The sequence below is a fragment of the Lissotriton vulgaris genome, chromosome 1_1 (assembly GCF_964263255.1).
Source record: "Lissotriton vulgaris chromosome 1_1, aLisVul1.2, whole genome shotgun sequence".
In the NCBI taxonomy this organism is placed as follows: domain Eukaryota; kingdom Metazoa; phylum Chordata; class Amphibia; order Caudata; family Salamandridae; genus Lissotriton; species Lissotriton vulgaris.
Window position 1 is genome coordinate 130,192,983 of NC_141685.1, and position 20,935 is coordinate 130,213,917.

Genomic DNA, 20,935 nt, shown 5'->3' on the forward strand with positions numbered 1-20,935 from the left:
GCTCTGCCATAAGCACATGCAGACCCGGATGCAAAGTGCAACAATTACCTGGGGGCTCCCACGCAGCTCAGCATGTAGAGGGGGCCCAGGGGCTGAAGCGAGGCTGTCGGCTGACCATGGAGGAGAGAGCTGCAAGGTGCTGCCGCGAGACGGTCATGCTGCTGAATCTTTTTCTTTTTAATTACTTGAAAACTAATCAATGGATTGTCACCAAATTACAAAAAGATCTTTCTGGACCAAGGTCTAGCTTGCCGCCAAATTTGGTGTAATTCTGTTTAGCGGTCCGGGCTGTAGTCATGTCTAAAACCCTATGGGAAATTGCATGGGGAAAACGCATTTGTGACCACCCTTTTTCTGACTTCTACTGACGAATGACCCCAACGCTTTCCAGACAGTAGCTATATTGAATGGTAGCTTTAAAACTTTTGTAGACTCTTCAAATGGACCCAAAGTTATTAGCAAAACAAAAAAAGGTCCTAACTATAACTACCTACTGGTGACAGCTAGTGTTGTATATATATAACACTAGCTGTCACCAGTAGGTAGTTATAGTTATAGTTAGGACCTAGTTTCCATAGGAAATCCTCAACATTCTATTTGGAATAACTTTGGCCCTGGTTGAAGAATCTTAGCGAATTTCTCAAAGAAGATGGCTCGGTCCGCTGCGCTCCTTCCCTAAAAGTTTGGGGGGGATTGGTCAAGTGGGGGCTGAGATAAAAGGGGGGTCCCAAAACGTGTTTTCTCCATGTTATTTTCCATAGGACCTTTAGACTCGGCTACAGGTCGAACGGGTGAATGGATTTATAAGAAATTTGGCAAAACTGTACAGTTCGGCTCGCAGATTACGCTTTTTTTGGAATGGTGTAAATCCGTTCAGTAGTTGCTGAGGAAATTAAAGTTAAAGTCAATTATATATCTATACGCGCGCACACGTGCGCGCACCCAAACGGCTGCGCGCGCGAGCGGAATTTTGCTGCATGACGTCTGTTAACGTTCGATTCGAAGGAAATCAGGAAGTGTTGACCGCCATTTTGTCATTGCGAGTAAATATATTGTTGATTTCAAAGCGTTGGAATATGGAAAGGGGAGAAGGTAGAGATTGTTTTGCTGCATAGGTTTTCTCAGGGTGTGCAGTAAGGCCCTTAAAGGCGAAAATATATATATATTTTTTTTTTTAAAGTTGCGTGGTGCGCGCACTCGGTCGCGCACACCTTTTTACAAGAGTGTGAAAATGGAGATAAATCAGAAGTTTGAGTGCTTAGATATAAGGTGGCTCTGAAAAGAGCCATTGTGTTAATTGAGTGTTTTCTGCATTTATAAGTAAGTACCGATGCAGAGCCTGATGTTGCAGAGGAAGATTCTGTTTCCCTCATTCGTGAAATGAACACCATCTCTCCTATAGACGTCTTGCATGTGGTATCGCAAGTTGTTGTGGTAAATAGAACCCATGCTATAATCTCTGAGGAAAGCAGAAACAGATTTATTTACATGTCTCCTTGCTTTCTCAAATTGTACACAATGTTGATTGGACCAATTCCATTTCTGTCTTTGGCATATATTGGAATATACCAAGGCAGATCGAGGAAAAAGTGTCATCAATTGTCGAAAGGTGTCTATTAGAAGCATTTCCAGTCCTACCCCAGTGATTGTGCCTAGATCGTTCCCACCACAGTGCACAATTATAAGGTCTGGTTCTGGGAGATGCATAAAAGTTTTCACCAATGGAATCAATTGGTGACATTTCAATCCTCTTTTGCCAATCCATGTTATGTGTACATTTGGTAAGCCGAGGTTGCAAATTCGTCTGCTTACTGCATATTTTTCACTCCAGTGAATATAACTGTGTCCTATTAGCCAGACCTTCATTTTCAAGGGATTTGTAGTCGTCCTCCGATTGGTTCTGGAAGTGGAATGGTAGTTAGAAGTTGAAATTCTAAATAAAGAAAAAGGAAGAGGCTGGGTGTGGTTTAAAAAATAAAAATGATTGGTTGATTGTAAGAAGTGGAGATTGAACAGTACGTTGCATGTTAATGTTTATGTTAAACGAAAAGTACTATTGGGTGTGAAAAAAAAGACATGTAACAGAGCTGTGGATTGGCAGGTGTTTCTGGAGGGAAAACAGTGTTGTTACTTTGCTGTAGAACGTTGAGATATGAACTTTTGACCTGTGCCTTCAGCCAGGTGCAGAATGAGGTGTTACCATGGAAACAGCCAGAGATGGCAGTGGGTGATGGGTGACTTTTATGTGACATTGAAAATATTGTGAGGGAGAACCAACTGAAATGTAAATGCTTACGTTACGTGCTCCGCGCCGCGCCCCGGATTGCTTCCGGGAAGCTGCGCTTCGCGCCTTGCGCATCGGAGCACTTCCGGATGCGCTAACGCGGCGCGTCATATGACGGATTACGCAACAACGCGATACGTCGTTGGGGCTCCACCGGAACTGATCGAATTGGTAGTCTACAGTGTTTCTGGATGTTTCAGACTGAAGCTGGCGTCAGCATGAGAGCACCCCGTGGCTACGTCGTGGCCATTCCGCGAGCAATCATGGCAGTCGCTCCCCACCGGAAGTCTGCAGGAGTCGGGGGACTCAGTGACTCTTGTAGAATCTTCAAGGCCGAGGGGACGCTTTTGGGAATGGGGCTCATGCCCTAGCAGTCAAGCGTCCGAGTTCCAGGGTTGCCCAGAGCCATCCTTGCAGGCCAGGCCCAAGTCTGTGGAGCCGACCGCCATTTCCTGAGCTCCGTGGCAGCCGCCTGTCGCTGTATCGGAAGAGTGGGTGCAATTCAGCCGGATGGCGGGTGAGACGGTGTAATAGCAAGAGCAGGCGTAATTCAGCTGGCCGAGCGAGGCACTGTGCCGCAGGAGCAGGCGGAACTCAGCTGGCCGAGTGAAGCGCTGGGGTGTAGCTAAGAAACCTCCACCTGGTGAGGTGGGAGAGGCTCGTTCGCGCCGCCTCTCCCTTCCAGTGCACCCCACGCCGTCTCCTGGCGCAGGTATATGTGATGGTCGGACCAGGGCACCGCAGGACGTGTCTTCAGGTCAAACGGATTGTGGGACAAGGTCCAGAATGGAAGAGGCATCAAAAGGCAAGAAGTTCCGCCTGACCCCCGGGAGCCGGCCGCCTATGTCGGGGGCAATCTCAGGCCATACCAGGGGAACAAGACTTGGGGAGGGGGCAGGAGCCAAGCGCCCCCTCCGAGTCCGCGTTTCTTGGACCCTGAAGTATGGCACTCAACATCCAGAATTTATGACATTTGTGCAAGGCAGGGACATCGAAGCCTCTCAGGGACCAAGTATATCCAGAGTCCTTCCTACAGAAGGTGGTGGGGGTGGCGGCATTAGCAAGGCATCCCCCCACACAACTTGTCGGACATGACCTCTGGATGTACTGGGTGTTCAATTTCAGAATTGAAACTACTAAGAAGCAATTAGAAGTGTTGTTTTCATGTTGCAGTAGGCTGCCATGTAAATAGTTATTTAATAAAACGTTTTATCCTGTTACTTTGCTGGTGTGTTGTATATATTTATAATATTTGCATAGTGTTTGTCGTTATTTTGGGCAGGGTGGGCGGCGGAGCCGAGCTGTCTTGCAGCCATCATGGCGTCTAGCTCGGTTCCTCTCTCTAGTTTCATGGTTTTTCTAACGATTTATATGTTATAGTTTGCTAGCACGATACAGCGGATAGTCCGCATTTTATATATATGTCCTTTTTATTAGGGGGGTCCTCCGGTGGAGTCGGACGATCTACCTCTAATAAACGGTCCGGGTTGAACCAACTACCAACAAACGGGGCAGAGATAGGCATGACGGGTTACAAAGGGGACAAAAGTGTGCACTACCTATCCTTCACTATCTGCAAAAACTAAACAGAGTATTGCGACTTTATGCTTATTTGTGAACAGAGAATGACCCAAAGAGAACCAATTTCGAACAATCATAGGCTATTGGCAGTGGGCAGAGAGGCCATGACACAGAAAATGGCTGTTACTTACGTGCATGATGGGGCCTAAAAGGGACTAGATGGCGTGGCCACTGTTTCGCGACTTTCACTTTACTTTTAACAATGGCTGTGGTGAACATAAATGAACGCCGCTTATGTATACCTAATTTTAGTCATTTTCCACAAAAAAGCTTTTGATATTTGCTATTAAAAAACCAAAGAAAATCACTGAAAAAACCATAGGTTATAGACCATATATAGTTAAATATCTGAAGTCCATCTCTGCACTCGATGGAGATACAGGTCGTCGATCAGAAGATGTGCTGGCCACCTCTAATGGTAATAGCGTGACCAGGGCTCTTGTCGATGCCTCTGCAAATTGCAGAGGGTGCACTTGTTTGATATGCCGCACCATGGTATGTATGGAAAAGGAATATTTTTTTGCTGGATTTTTTCTTGAGAGAACCAAGTCACATATCGTGCAGGTTACTTTTGGTGCATTCACTTTCTTTTGATCTTCAGGATAAGTGAAAAATTGCCAGATGAAAGATTTATTTTTTCTTATTAAAGGTAGTCGATCATTTTGGTCAGATTCGGAAGATGAATGAGATACGGTAGCCATTTCACCAAAGTCTTCCGAAAGATGTAGGACGTTGTTCTCTCTTGAGAGTAGAAAAGATAGTGAGGGAAGTGGGTGGAGTGCTGCGTGTAAATTCCAGAATTGAAACTATTAAGAACCAATTGAAAGTGTTGTTTTCATGTTGCAGCAGGCTGCCATGTAAATAGTTATTTAATAAAACGTTTTACCCTGTTACTTTGCTGGTGTGTTGTGTATCTTTATAATATTTGTCGTTATTTTGGGTGGGGTGGGCGGCGGAGCCGAGCTGTCCTGCAGCCATCATGGCGTCGAGCTCGGTTCCTCTCACTAGTTTCATATTTCTCATGAGGGGTTGTTCCTAATTTTTCTATTTTAGCGAGGTCAAAAAAAGATCTCATCAGTGGCCTACTGATTTTGCTCGATTCCTTTTGTTTTTTCTAACGATTTATATGTTATAGTTTGCTAGCACGATACAGCGGCTAGTCCGCATTTTATATATATGTCCTTTTTATTAGGGGTGTCCTCCGGTGGAGTCGGACGATCTACCTCTAATAAACGGTCCGGGTTGAACCAACTACCATCCTGATTTTGTATATCTTCTGAGCTGGATTTAAGCACACAATTGTTAAAGTATGAAACGTTTTATATTTCTAAAAAAAATACCAAGGTGTGTACATCCGGTAACGCACGAAAGTTTAAAAAGACATTCGGCTCCATTTACTGAAAAGTTTCATAAGAATAAAAAAGAAGTCTATGTACAGTCTCTTTGATGTACTATAAGTTCTTTGAGGGGTGTATGAAGAAATTCAATAAGTTCAAATCGCAAGGTTTTTACGAAATATATAGGCAGGTGCGCGCACTCGGTCGCGCACGAAAGCCTGGAAATGCGATATCCATTTTATTGACAACTGTTGCCGAGAGTGCGCACACCGGGTCGCGCACGAAAGTTTAGTAAGGCTATTTTTATTTACAGACAAATTTTAATGTGGCAAAAAAGGCAAGGTACAGACTTTCGAATTCTGTATTGCTTTACAAGGAGTCTCTATGCAACTTGAACAGTGAAGAAAACGGCTTGTTTTCGAAAAAAATATTGCCAGAACTTTATTGCCAAAAGTATAGGTTGCATACACGACATTTTTCTGAATTAGCATTTTAAAAACCAATGAAATTCACAGAAAAAACCATAGGTTTTACACACGTTATAGTTAGGAAGTGGCATTTAAAAAACCTATGAAATTCACTGAAAAAACCATAGGTTTGACACGTTATAGTTAGCTGGAAATTTTACTGACATAAAACCAATGAAATTCCACGTTATAGTTAGTTGGACTCACTATAACTTGCGCGTGCAATGCACTGCTGATGACGTCACATATTACATCACTCATGACATGGTCAGTGACATCACTCATGACATCACTGATGACACCATCCAGTGAATATGTGTCTTTCTGAAAAATAAATATTAGTGAGTAATGTTTAAATATTTAAATATATATATTAGTGTTTCACTTTGTGTATAAGTGGCTACATGTGTTGGTAAGTAGCTACATGCGTATGTATATGGGTTATTAGATGTTTCTCTTAGTATCAGTATGAGTGTCTATATGGTTTGGTGGGGGTATTACTTAGCACATAGATGCATGAGTGACTGACTCTCTGTTTGTATGTGTTTTGAAGACAGCATATGTGCAGGACTGTATGGGTGGATGAGTGTGTATATGTGTTTGTTAGTGAGTGAATGACTGTCTCACTAGTGTCTTTATCAGTAACGACATATGTTTTAATCTAGTATATGTGAATATTGATGTATATAAGTGAGTATATGTGAGAGTAAGAGATTGTAAGAGTTCCTGTTTAAATAAGTATGTGTTTCTATAAGTGATTGTTTAAGAGAATAAATATGTGTAATTTTCAATAGAAGTAAGGTGGAAGTGTGTGTATAACTCTATATTCAAATAAATGGATGTTCAATAGTTTATTTGCACGTGTGAGTATGTGTGTGAGTAACTTTTCGATGACTGTCGGTGTGTAACAGGATGTATAGGTGTATCACTTCATATGATGAGTGAGTATATGTATGAGTGACTATATAGAACTGTTGGTGAATGAGTGGATGTGTATATAGATGGTGGAATTACTGAATTACTTGTTGTAACTGATATGGGTATCTCCATTTTTTTTAAATTTTAGTTTCTATTTTTGAATATGTGTTTCAAGGGTTACATTACAGTGAAAGGAGGTCTGTCACTATGTCACAAGGATGGTGTCATCAGTGATGTCATGAGTGATGTCACTGACCATGTCATGAGTGATGTAATATGTGACGTCATCAGCAGTGCATTGCACGCGCAAGTTATAGTGAGTCCAACTAACTATAACGAGGAATTTCATTGGTTTTATGTCAGTAAAATTTCCAGCTAACTATAACATGTGTCAAACCTATGGATTTTTCAGTAAATTTCATAGGTTTTTTTAAATGCTACTTCCTAACTATAACGTGTGTAAAACCTATGGTTTTTTCTGTGAATATATATATATATATATTCCTCACAATTGTTCCCGTCGCAGAGGGAATACTTCCAGTTGGTGCCCGCGTTCGAGACCGGGAACGTGTCTCCAATGAATTCGGAAACAAGAAACCACGCGGCACACTTCTTGGCAGCAATTATTTACGTGTATTTCAGGTCTAGCGCAAAACTCCTACGCGTTTCGAACAAACGTTCTTGATCACGGCAGTGTTCTACATTAGTCCCTTTTCAATTTCCACATTTTATGCTCTCACTCATTACGTTTACAGAACAATGAATTATGGGCCATGTAGTTGTTATCAATCTTATATATACTTTACATTTGTCATTTTTATTATTGTTAAGGGTAGTAGTGGGGTTGGTTATCATGAAGTGATGCACTTATACACATATACTCTTTAGTAGAATATTTGGTACGTGTTTCACGGAAGGACATAAAGAATTTCCGTGAATAATTAGCATCCCAGTGCCTTTCACTGAATGATATCGCCTTTGTTCCTCGGCTGAGTGCCCTTTACCCTGCTTATTACCTTTCTGTCACTTTTAATAGGCCATTGTATCATATTCTACATTGTGCTGCAATCCTTACAAGAAATTCTGCCCAAACCAAACTGTACATATCACATTGTTATGAAAGTTTCTCTTTTTTCATTTCTAAAGATGAACATGCATCTCCTCATCAGCATTCAGTCCCAAAGGATGTTTTGTTTTAAATTTAATTATCAGTTTAGACTCCAGTCTTCTTAATTTGATTAGTCTATCTCTCCCTCGTTCTTGTTTCGGGATCGTAGCCAGGCCTAAGTATCTTATGTCTTGCCACGTCTTTCCAGCATGAGTTCTGATATGTTTCGCCATGGCATATGCATTGTCAAGATTTTGAATTGCCCGGATATGTTCTAGTATCCTCTTTTTTAATGGACACTTTGTACTGCCTTTGTATTCTTTCCCACAGTAACATTTCAACATGTAGACTACAAATGTTGTTTCACAGGTTATTTTGGTCTTGATAACAAAGTCTTTACCTGAGGGATCTTTCAGAGTTGTTGTGTTTTGTCCAATCTTGCATGCTTTGCATGTCATGCATTTTGTAAATCCGTTGCTTCTTTTTTGAAGCCAGTCTACAGTTTTTTTCGTTGAGAAGTGACTTCGCACCAAATGGTCCGAGAGATTCGGCGCTCTTCGATATGAGATTAGCGGCCCGGTTCCAATTTTGGTTCCTATGTCTGGGTCTTTCATAAGTACATGCCAATATTTTGATAATATTTTCTGAACTTTGTAACTTTCTTTTGTGTAAGTTGCAATCATTTGTGGTTGGTCTTCTTTTCCATGTTCAGTCTGCATGTGCTTTTCATTACTCGTTGTTCCGTTGTCTTGATTTTCCTTAGTCAGTGTTTCTATTCTTGATTTCAATCTTGCTTTTTGTTCCCCCTGAATGATGTCAATGTGTTTGTATCCACGTTCTATAAAGCGATCTTTTGTGTCTCTGAATTTTCTTTCCATTTCCTCATTCGTCGAGCAATTTCTTCTCATACGGAGAAATTCTCCGTACGGTATGCTCTTTATCAGTTTCTGGGGGTGAAAACTTGATCCATGGAGGATGCTGTTTGTAGCAGTCTGTTTTCTATGTGTGGTCGTTTCTATTTTGTTATTTTGTATAAAGACCTTTATGTCCAAAAACTCGATTTCTTTGGGACTGATGTTATATGTGAATTTTAATCCCTCTTCATTGTTGTTGAGGATGTTAAAAAAGGTCTCAAATTCTGTTGATGTTCCTTTCCATAGAAGAAATAAATCGTCTATGAAGCGCACCCATAGCGCTACTTTGGCCATGTGTTGGTCGTTTTCTTCTCTCCAAGCTATGTTCCTCTCCCACCACCCCATCATGAGATTCGCATAGCTTGGAGAGAAGGAAACTCCCATAGCAGTTCCACACTTTTGCTGGTACATTTTTTGGTTAAAGAGAAATACATTATTGTACAAACACATCCTGATCATGTCAATTATCATTTTTGAATTCTCTCTTTCTGTGATTGTCCTCTGTTTTAAGAATAATTTGATGGCTCTGATTCCCTTTTCATGGCTTATGGAAGTGCAGAGAGACACCACATCTATTGTTACTAAAAGATAAGATGGATGCCAATCTGTGTTCATTAATAGTTTCAAGAAATCCCCTGTGTCCTTTATATAGGATGTTAATGTTGGCACTATGGGAGCAATAAAATAGTCTACATAATTTGCAATGTTTTCATATAGCCCGCCACAACTTGAGATTATAGGCCTTCCGGGAGGTCTATTGAGTGTTTTGTGCACTTTTGGTAAAAAGTACATAGTCGGTGTGACAGGATTTTCCACCATAAGATATTTCTTTTCATTCTCCGAAATTAAACCTTTGTGTAACCAACAGTTCAGTTGTTTTTCAAGCTCTGTTATAAGTTCTGGAATGGGATTTTTTGTTAATGGTTCATAATTCTTTTTTTCATTTAGTTGGCGAAGGGCTTCATCGATGTAATGCTGTTTATCCATTATAATCTCACAGTACTCAGGAAAACAAAGCGCAAAACAAGACGAGGGAACCGACAAAGGAGGGCGATACAATCTGAGATCCAGACCAGGGAAAAGCTAATCACAAAGCAAAAAGGAACATCAAACACTGAGCCAATTGAAAGTCTTCATATATTTGTCAGTTGTAATTTCCATTTGGTCCAAGATTTGGGTTTCTGATATTTGGGACCCTGTCACTTCATTTGCAAGTTCATAGGCGATGCGTATATGCGGCACATCTTCAATATTGCATATATCACATCCTGATGTGGTGGCTTGATTTTGGATAGGTTTTGATATTGGTTGTGCCATTTCCTCTGCACCAGAATTCATTTGATTTTCTGGAGATGTTTCTCGACTTTCAATTGGCTCAGTGTTTGATGTTTTCTTGACAAAGAACTTTTTTAGCTTAAGTTTCCTTATATATTTATAGAGGTCTATTTTTGTATCGACTTGTTCATGATGGATTTCTGGACAAAAGGAAAGACCTTTATTTACTAATTTGATTTCTTCCTTGGAAAAATTATATCTTGACGCGGCGATACTGACCAGTGCAGCAACAGAGGCCGAGAGTGCCTAACGAGGAGCCCAAAGAGGGAGTGCTGACCTCCATAACCCTACCTGCCTGCTGCCTGTTGCGTCCCCCTCCCGCCGCCGCGTTGGAGCAAGAACCGCGGCGGCCGAGCGGAGGGGGACTCTAAAACTACACTCCCCAGCAGGCCTAGCGGCGCCAGCCGCCTTGTCATCGCGCCAGGTGGCGCATAAAGGAAGCGTCACCCCGGCAGAGCGGGTGACGCGGCGATACTGACCAGTGCAGCACCAGAGGCCGAGAGTGCCTAACGAGGAGCCCAAAGAGGGAGTGCTGACCTCCATAACCCTACCTGCCTGCTGCCTGTTGCGTCCCCCTCCCGCCGCCGCGTTGGAGCAAGAACCGCAGCCGCCGAGCGGAGGGGGACTCTAAAACTACACTCCCCAGCAGGCCTAGCGGTGCCAGCCGCCTTGTCATCGTGCCAGGTGGCGCATAAAGGAAGCGTCACCCCGGCAGAGCGGGTGACGCGGCGATACTGACCAGTGCAGCACCAGAGGCCGAGAGTGCCTAACGAGGAGCCCAAAGAGGGAGTGCTGACCTCCATAACCCTACCTGCCTGCTGCCTGTTGCGTCCCCCTCCCGCCGCAGCGTTGGAGCAAGAACCGCGGCCGCCGAGCGGAGGGGGACTCTAAAACTACACTCCCCAGCAGGCCTAGCGGCGCCAGCCGCCTTGTCATCGCGCCAGGCGGCGCATAAAGGAAGCGTCACCCCCGCGTCACGGGAGCGCCCGGGGCGAAGCCCGGGCAAAGGGCGGGCCCTCTGTGGCCCTCAGGGGCCTGAAGTGGCCGGGTCGGGCCACCCCCCTAAGCACGATTGTCAGGACTCGCAAGCCACATCCATCATAAACTACAAACGGAGAACGGGGCACCAATCACTGCTTAAGGATGACCAAAACGCTAAAAACACCGATGGCAACACGATCAACTAGCAGACTTAAAACTGTGAGTACACCTCTACCCACTATAACCGCAATAGATAAAATGCTGCAAAAATCGATAAATGTTGTGGCGGATGCTATTCAGGACACAGAGATGCGTCTCTCTTTGATACCAAATTTATGCTTCCCAGACTTGTCCACGCACACTACTAATGATACCCAAAACATGGACGACACTGCCTCATCGTAGGAGTCTCTACTGATGCAATCATTCTCGGAATTACCAAGGTCACACGTTAAAGAAAATACATCTAAATCTCTGCCCACTGAGTCAACAGCGAATAATTTGGACAATAATCTCATGATTTTAACTAATCGTGTAAACAATAATCAACAGGAAAATGCTACATCCTCAGTTTTGGTTGCCCACCCAGAGGAGAGTGTTCTATTGGCCACTGACTTAACAGAACCTCAAACCCTTAAACAACTGAATCCTCCTAAGGGCACTCGAAAAAAGCGTAGAACCAAACTTCCTATGAGGAAAACCCACCTCTTTTCAGGCAAACCCAAACGCTCTATTAAAGACATGTGGCAGAAAACAAGCCTGGGGAAACCCACTGAACCAACACGTGGGGGGCCCTCATTAACTTCCCAACAGGATCATGACGCATATGGAAACACCAAGAACAATACAGGTAGTTCCCTGGTCAACGAGGAAACAGGCCATATAGACAATAAGCGTAGCACGAACATACCATCTATGAGTGAGATTGAAACTTTGATTAAATCACTCCTACAACCTATTAGCCAACAAATTGCTAATATTGAAAAGGCCTTGAGTAAGTTTGAGAGGGCTCAAAACGATATATCATCTAGTATTCTTAGATTACTCAAAATACCCAATACACCAACCACCTTTGTTCCAGCCACTACAACTCTCAATGTAAAAAACTCAAAAACTGTAAAAAAAACAAGTGATTCATCAAAGAACACATGTAAACAAAAAAAAAATCACAGCATCAGAGTCCCCCCACATCTGATTCGACGTCAATCCCACAAATAGCTCATCTTACTGACACGATTACAGTGATACCTACAGATAACACGCAAAACGCCCAGGTAGGTGAGGATGACGATGATAGTGAGTGGGCAACAGAGGGTTATCCACCTAATATAAACACAGGAATTACTGAGAATACAAGGCACTCGGCTCCTTCAAACGTCAATACCCATACAAAAGTAATAGGAGCACATCAACCTAGACCCACTATAACTCGATCACTACCATATATAAATTTACCACCACAGTCTAATCCCTACACAATAGTTATGATTGGGGTACCGAAAGCAGACGTAAATAGAGAAGAAACGCATGAGGAACTGAAGAACAAAGTAATGCAATGGCTAACTACACACAGGCCTCTTCCTCCCAACATAACAGGAACCATTCAACATGTTAAAAGAGTAGAGTGGGTGGGTACTCGTTTTAAATCCACAGAGGGCGACTGCATTGTGGTTACCTTTAAATACATAGGAGCGGCGAAATTTATTGCAGACTGGAGGAGCCCCGTGACAAATAGTTTGATCCGTACAATGGGTCTAAGCTATTTTTATCCAGTTCGCTCAGATACTCAAAGGAATAAAATTAAACATAAGTATATCCAAGTATGACCTTTTATTTCGCAGCTAAACCCTCAACCCTGGCCGGCTCCTCTCGTTCCCAATCAAGGCATGCCAGTGGGTCTAGAATCATACCCATACGTTCACCCTTGGGTAAGCAAAACGTATAACTACCAACCCCAAGCAACATTTGATAGACAAGGGGCCAGTTACCATCGAGCCTATAACCACTCCAATTTTCAGTACAATATCTATGGGTTCCCAACGTCCAATAGATATGAGGCACTCGACAAACCACGACCAACTGGATGAGGTTGATTGACTGCCATCTGACCTGCCTCTCGTCTTATGCCCGGACAGGGTAGATAACTTTGTAGAATGCAAGGCCAATTTATTAATAAACTCGAACCCCCCAGAGGTCAATTTAGCCAATACTGCTATAATGACGAGACCTATCTACTTAGCCAGCCCCTCTTCAGAACACATCCCTGCCCCTCCGTTACCTGAAGTTCATAGTCTCTCTATCTCTACGGTCTCTCAATCTTCACCTATCCTCAAAAATCATAAGATGAACTCTGTAACAAATGTCAACGTACAAACGCATCATCCTTTTAACACAACCCCTGCATCAACTTTAGATCACAATGATTCCAATCCAATTAAAATACTGTCATGGAACATCGCAGGACTGGCCTCCAAAATCAATGACCCGATGTGGGTATCCTTTGTTAATAGGTACACCATCCTATGTTTTCAGGAAACCTGGCTAGTAGACAGCAATACCTTCATTGAGGGATTCCAGAGCTTCTTTGTTCATGCATCCCCATCGCCCAGTGGCAGGGCAAAGGGGGGCTTAGCAACATTTATTAGTCTGTCCCTTAAATCTGAGATAAACTGTGTGCAGCTGGACAGTAGGAACATCCAGATCTTGGTCCTCAGAAAGGGGAAGAAAAGAATAACCCTGGTCAATTTCTACAACTCTGTTTCTACTCTGAGCGAATGTAACATTGTCACTCTTCAAAATCACTTAAGTGATAGTCGGACAAAATTGCCCCAGGATAAAATAATCCTTGGTGACTTCAACACGCACATCTGTGGAAACCCTCTTATATCACCTCTGGGCTCTTTGGGCTGTGGAAATAAAACAGGTCCTCACTTTACTCATTGTCATCGCGGTACAAAACTGAACACCTTAATGGATACCACAAACCTAACCATGGCACTATCCCTGAAAGACGACTCTTTCACCTTCAAAAATCCAACCTATAAAGGATCTGAGTCAGGTTCTTTCATAGATCACATCCTCCTTTCAGCTGGTATGGCCCAGCAGGTTCTAAACTTTGACATCCTTGAAAGTATTCACAGTGACCACAACCCTCTTCACCTTGAGTTACAACTTTGCGGCCCTTTTGTACTCCGAAAAAACATTAAGGACCCAGGAGTGCAAAGCCGGTTAATAATAACCGCCGCCTGAAATGGAACTTGATAAACAGTGACAATCTGCACGAGACCGTCGTCAAGCACTGTGAAATTGAACTCAATCTCTGTGTCTCAAACTCCGCTCCCCCGGAATCCATCTTATCTGCTTTTGCAGTGGTGACAAAAAGGATTGACCAATTGCTGTCTGTACCTGTCAAGGGAACAACTGCCCAAAACCCTCGATGGTTTGATCATGCCTGTTCCTCAGCCAATCGAAAACTAAAAGCTGCCCTCAAGAACAAGCCAAGAGACTCCGCACTTATCAAGGCCTCTCGTGCAGAATACAAAAATGCCCTTGCTTTTCGTAAAAAGACTATAAAACTAAAACTTGGGAGTCTCTGCTCGATCCCTCAATCCTGGGCAATAGCTCGAAGTTTTGGAGTATAATCAACAAGCCACTCTTTGATGACCCGAATGCTGAAAGCCTGGGAACAGTCATACCCGAGAATGACTGTATCTCTCACTTCAGTGCCATTTTTAAGAGTGACGCTCCACAGACTTTGCAATCACCTAAACTCCCCGAAAGTACTCCACTGCACTTCACCATCAAAGAAGTTGAATTAGGGATTCATGGTCTCTCTAGTAACAAAGCACCGGGCCCAGACGGTCTTCCACCGGATCTATTCAAATCTAACATCTTTTTTTGGGCCCCAATTCTCACAGCGGTCATCAATGCCGGGGCCGTAGTGGGGGCTCCTAAGTCATGGGGAGCATCTACTATCGTCCCTGTATATAAAAAGGGTGACAGAACAAAAGCGGCTTGTTATAGACCAATTTCTCTGATAAACTCAGTTGCAAAGGTAGTGGGAGGGATCCTTTTAAACCCGCTGAATGCATGGGCCAAACATAACAATATAATGACCCCCGTCCAGTATGGATTCAGACCAGGACACGCTAAAACTACCCAATGTCTGAACCTATATTTAATCAGTGGCAAATATACTCAAGCCAGAGAAGGAACATTATACATGGCCTTTATGGACCTTTCCTCGGCCTTCGATTGTGTCGATAGAAGCAAACTCTGGGTAGTCCTGCAGAACATGGGCGTTGAAAATAATCTGATCAACTTTTTGGCTGACCTCCATAACGACACACGTGCCAATGTCCGTTACACAAAAGATCTGAAAGTAACGAGAGACTTTAAAATCAACCGGGGGGTCAGGCAGGGCTGTATTTTAGCACCTTTTCTTTTTAACTTATATATAAATGGACTTGAAGAACACCTTTTAAAAACTGACACGGATTATCCCCGCATTGGGAAAAAGGGCGTGCCTGTTCTGCTATACGCGGACGATGCCGTCCTTATATCCAGAACTGCACTCGGACTTCAAAAACTACTAGATTCCTTTCTCCAATTTATGACCTCATGTGGCCTTAATGTCAACAACTCCAAATCATTTGTCATGATGGTTGGCTCAGCTCCAAAAAAATGTTACCCCTTCTCAGTTAACGTGGAAAAAATACCATCTACAAAAACCTTTTCTTACCTAGGAGTACTGTTTGATCACAAACTCTCATGGGGCCCTGCCATGAACAAAAAGAAAGGTGAAATATTAAGGACCAACGCTGGAATAATGGACTTTGCACGCAAAATGGGTAACACACCAGTGTCCGCCGTAATGAAGCTTTACCAAGCGAAAAGCATTGCGGTCGCCTGCTATGGAAGCGAACTATGGGGCTTCGCACCAGCAGATGCCCTTGCGACTCTTGAAAATAACTTCCTGAAACAGGTTTTGAGTTTACCAAAAAGCACAGCTAATTTCTCCGTTCACGAGGAATTGGGCACACCGTACATAGGAGATAAAATTGCTGTAAATCCTCTGCTCTGCTGGTTGAACTGTTGGCTCAATGTCTCAATACCACTGACCCACAATATCCTTTCCAAAGCCCTCACTTGGGAAGGGCAACTCAAGATACCCTGGCTGAAATATATTAGAAATTGCTTTAAAGATCTGGGCAGGTTGGATCTTTATTTAACACCTCAGCACATTGCCAAGAAAGATGTTAATTATGTAAAGGATACTTTCCTATTAAATCGACAGCTTGATAGGGAAGAAATTGAGTTGAAGAAGGCCAGCGTAATGAGCCATATTTTAACCAAGACTTGTATGCGCTCTGAACCATATTTATCCTGGCATATATCAAGACATGAGCGCTTCCTGCTGAGCAGACTCCGTTTTGGTCTATACCACCTGTTGTTAGCTGTACCGAGTGGAGCCCATAGAGGCCAAGTGTTGCCACCTTGCGGCTGCGACAATAAGTCTCCGCAAGACCTGGCTCACTTTTTATTCCTGTGTACCTTTTACTCGAGACCACGAGATATGTTTTTAAAACCCTTGCTTAAAAAATTTAACTTTGTGCAAATTAAGCCAGCACTTTTATATCTCCAAATGTTGCATGGCGATAGCACTTTTTTTACTTGTAACTTTTTAAAAACAGCCCTGAAGTTCAGACTAAGTATGGAAGGTTGATCCTAAATTGAACTGTATTATATAAGTAACCATGTCCCAATTAAGTACACTCATATTGGACTATGTCATCATTTAATCCTTTTTGTGATTGCCTGTTTTTTACCGGTCTGTTGTACTTTTTCATGAATGAACTGTATATATATGTATTTTACATGCTTTTATGACTGCATTCTTCACAGTCGAATAAAGAAATTTTGAAATTGATTATATCTTGATAAGTTTATTACCAGGTTTGGCGTTCCTTTTTGCTTTGTGATTAGCTTTTCCCTGGTCTGGATCTCAAATTGTATCGCCCTCCTTTGTTGGTTCCCTCGTCTTGTTTTGTGTTTTGTTTTCCTGAGTACTGTGAGCCCCTTCCTCTTGCTCTTTGTCTCAGATATCCCCGTCCTCCTGGATTGTAGCGTGGTGTCTGCTGCTCGTGATAGAGCAGCTCCATTTCCTCTAAAAAAGAAAAACTACGTATTCCAGCCACCCTTTGTTCACCTTCGCTGAAATCAGACTCTGATCCACTGGTTTGTTGGTTTGTGCCTCTTTTTGCAGTGGTATCCCATTGTTTTTTCCATTATAATGGATAAACAGCATTACATCGATGAAGCCCTTCGCCAACTAAATGAAAAAAAGAATTATGAACCATTAACAAAAAATCCCATTCCAGAACTTATAACAGAGCTTGAAAAACAACTGAACTGTTGGTTACACAAAGGTTTAATTTCGGAGAATGAAAAGAAATATCTTATGGTGGAAAATCCTGTCACACCGACTATGTACTTTTTACCAAAAGTGCACAAAACACTCAATAGACCTCCCGGAAGGCCTATAATCTCAAATTGTGGCGGGCTTTATGAAAACATTGCAAATTATGTAGACTATTTTATTGCTCCCATAGTGCCAACATTAACATCCTATATAAAGAACACAGGGGATTTCTTGAAACTATTAATGAACACAGATTGGCATCCATCTTATCTTTTAGTAATAATAGATGTGGTGTCTCTCTACACTTCCATAAGCCATGAAAAGGGAATCAGAGCCATCGAATTCTTCTTAAAACAGAGGCCAATCACAGAAAGAGAGCATTCAAAAATGATAATTGACATGATCAGGATGTGTTTGTACAATAATGTATTTCTCTTTAACCAAAAAATGTACCAGCAAAAGTGTGGAACTGCTATGGGAGTTTCCTTCTCTTCAAGCTATGCGAATCTCATGATGGGGTGGTGGGAGAGGAACATAGATTGGAGAGAAGAAAACGACCAACACATGGCCAAAGTAGCGCTATGGGTGCGCTTCATAGACAATTTATTTCTACTATGGAAAGGAACATCAACAGAATTTGAGACCTTTTTTAACATCCTCAACAACAATGAAGAGGGATTAAAATTCACATATAACATCAGTCCCAAAGAAATCGAGTTTTTGGACATAAAGGTCTTTATACAAAATAACAAAATAGAAACGACCACACAAAGAAAACAGACTGCTACAAACAGCATCCTCCATGGATCAAGTTTTCACCCCCAGAAACTGATAAAGAGCATACCGTACGGAGAATTTCTCCGTATGAGAAGAAATTGCTCGACGAATGAGGAAATGGAAAGAAAATTCAGAGACACAAAAGATCGCTTTATAGAACGTGGATACAAACACATGGACATCATTCAGGGGGAACAAAAAGCAAGATTGAAATCAAGAATAGAAACACCGACTAAGGAAAATCAAGACAACGGAACAATGAATAATGAAAAGCACATGCAGACTGAACATGGAAAAGAAGACCAACCGCGAATGATTGCAACTTACACAAAAGAAAGTTACAAAGTTCAGAAAATATTATCAAAATATTGGCATGTACTTATGAAAGACCCAGACATAGGAACCAAAATTGGAACCGGGCCGCTAATCTCATATCGAAGAGCGCCGAATCTCTCGGACCATTTGGTGCGAAGTCACTTCTCAACGAAAAAAACTGTAGACTGGCTTCAAAAAAGAAGCAGCGGATTTACAAAATGCATGACATGCAAAGCATGCAAGATTGGACAAAACACAACAACTCTGAAAGATCCCTCAGGTAAAGACTTTGTTATCAAGACCAAAATAACCTGTGTAGTCTACATGTTGAAATGTTACTGTGGGAAAGAATACATAGGCAGTACAAAGTGTCCATTAAAAAAGAGGATACTAGAACATATCCGGGCAATTCAAAATCTTGACAATGCATATGCCATGGCGAAACATATCAGAACTCATGCTGGAAAGACGTGGCAAGACATAAGATACTTAGGCCTGGCTACGATCCCGAAACAAGAACGAGGGGGAGATAGACTACTCAAATTAAGAAGACTGGAGTCTAAACTGATAATTAAATTTAAAACAAAACATCCTTTGGGACTGAATGCAGATGAGGAGATGCATGTTCATCTTTAGAAATGAAAAAAGAGAAACTTTCATAACAATGTGATATGTACAGTTTGGTTTGGGCGGAATTTCTTGTAAGGATTGCAGCACAATGTAGAATATGATACAATGGCCTATTACAAGTGACAGAAAGGTAATAAGTGGGGTAAAGGGCACTTAGCCCGAGGAACAAAGGCGATATCATTCAGTGAAAGGCACTGGGATGCTAATTATTCACGGAAATTCTTTATGTCCTTCCGTGAAACACGTACCAAATATTCTACTAAAGAGTATAAGTGCATCACTTCATGATAAGCTACCCCACTACTACCCTTAACAATAATAAAAATGACAAATGTAAAGTATATATAAGATTGATAACAACTACATGGCCCATAATACATTGCTCTGCAAACGTAATGAGTGAGAGTATAAAATGTGGAAATTGAAAAGGGACTAATGTAGAACACTGCCGTCATCAAGAACGTTTGTTCGAAACGCGTAGGAGTTTTGCGCTAGACCTGAAATAAACGTAAATAATTGCTGCCAAGAAGTGTGCCGCGTGGTTTCTTGTTTCCGAATATATATATATATATATATATATATATATACATAGCGTGCATTTTCTCACACACGGGGGTCTGGCGACACATAGAAGGGATTTAACCTGCAGTGACTAAGGTGTGTTAGGTATTTACACCTACACCACGCAGTATACGGAATACACATGGCGAATGAAATTTTAAAGGAAAGCGAAGCATCGGCTCTTAGAATCTTTAAATCTAAGTCAGCTGTGAGAGGAGACGGCGCTGCCGATGTAAGTGATGCCGATGGCCCAACTGGCACTTTGAAACAACGAGGAATTACACTGGAAAAAATGAGGACAAAGGAAATCAGTCGATGGTGAGTAGCCACATCACTTCAAAATTACCTTGATGTAAACAGGATAACGAGAGGCCTGAAAAACTTTATAATCTCCACATTGGCAAATCCTGGACCTGAGCTACTGAAGGATTGGACAGAAAATACTAATGCATGCTCGAATACCATGCTCAGAATCCTGTTCAGGAGTGCATGGATAGAGCATACGGAACTAACAACTAAAATCAAGGGCATAATGGATGAATTTGAGAAAGAAATAGATCAGGAAGCTGTTAAGAAAATACTTAAGCCAATTGAAGAACGCCTCAAGACCCTTGAAAAGGATGTAATAGAGTGCAAACAACATAAATTCCTTTGGGATGAACTGATTACGCAGCAGGAAGGATTCTGATATTTGCCAAAAACTTTGATAAAGCCCGCCAACAAATTGCTAAAGATAGAACACTGGGAGCAATGGAGGAGAGAGTATCCGAATCAGGCACGGACCAGAGCTCTGAACTCGGATCGTACTGAGAAACAAGATGGCACCAAAGATTTTTCTCCAAGGAACTTCAGATGCTACAAAAAAAAAACAAATACTCATTTCAGTCAAAACAAAGAGGCAGAGTAAGGGGCACAAAAGTGAAAACCACAGAAGCAGGCAACGAAGGAAAAACAAACAAACAGCGGCATGAGAATACGGGGCCAGCATGGAAAGAACAAGTAACGGCAGTACAATCAAAGAAAGTAACAGTAATAGACCTCTCTAAAACACAATTCACACATGAGGACATTGGGACTTTTAAACTTGGATTATCATTTTGTCCTACGTCACAAGTAAATTATGCACAATTAAGGATAGATTTATTTAAGTTTGTTAGGAAGTTGAAATTGTACAAAATGCATACATTACATCCAAACAGGAAAACAATTGATGTGACAACAACAACCACTTCTCCCCGGACTGCACTTGCAATAAGAGACCTTAAGACATTACAAACACTACACAGTTTAGAAGGAATGGAAGAGA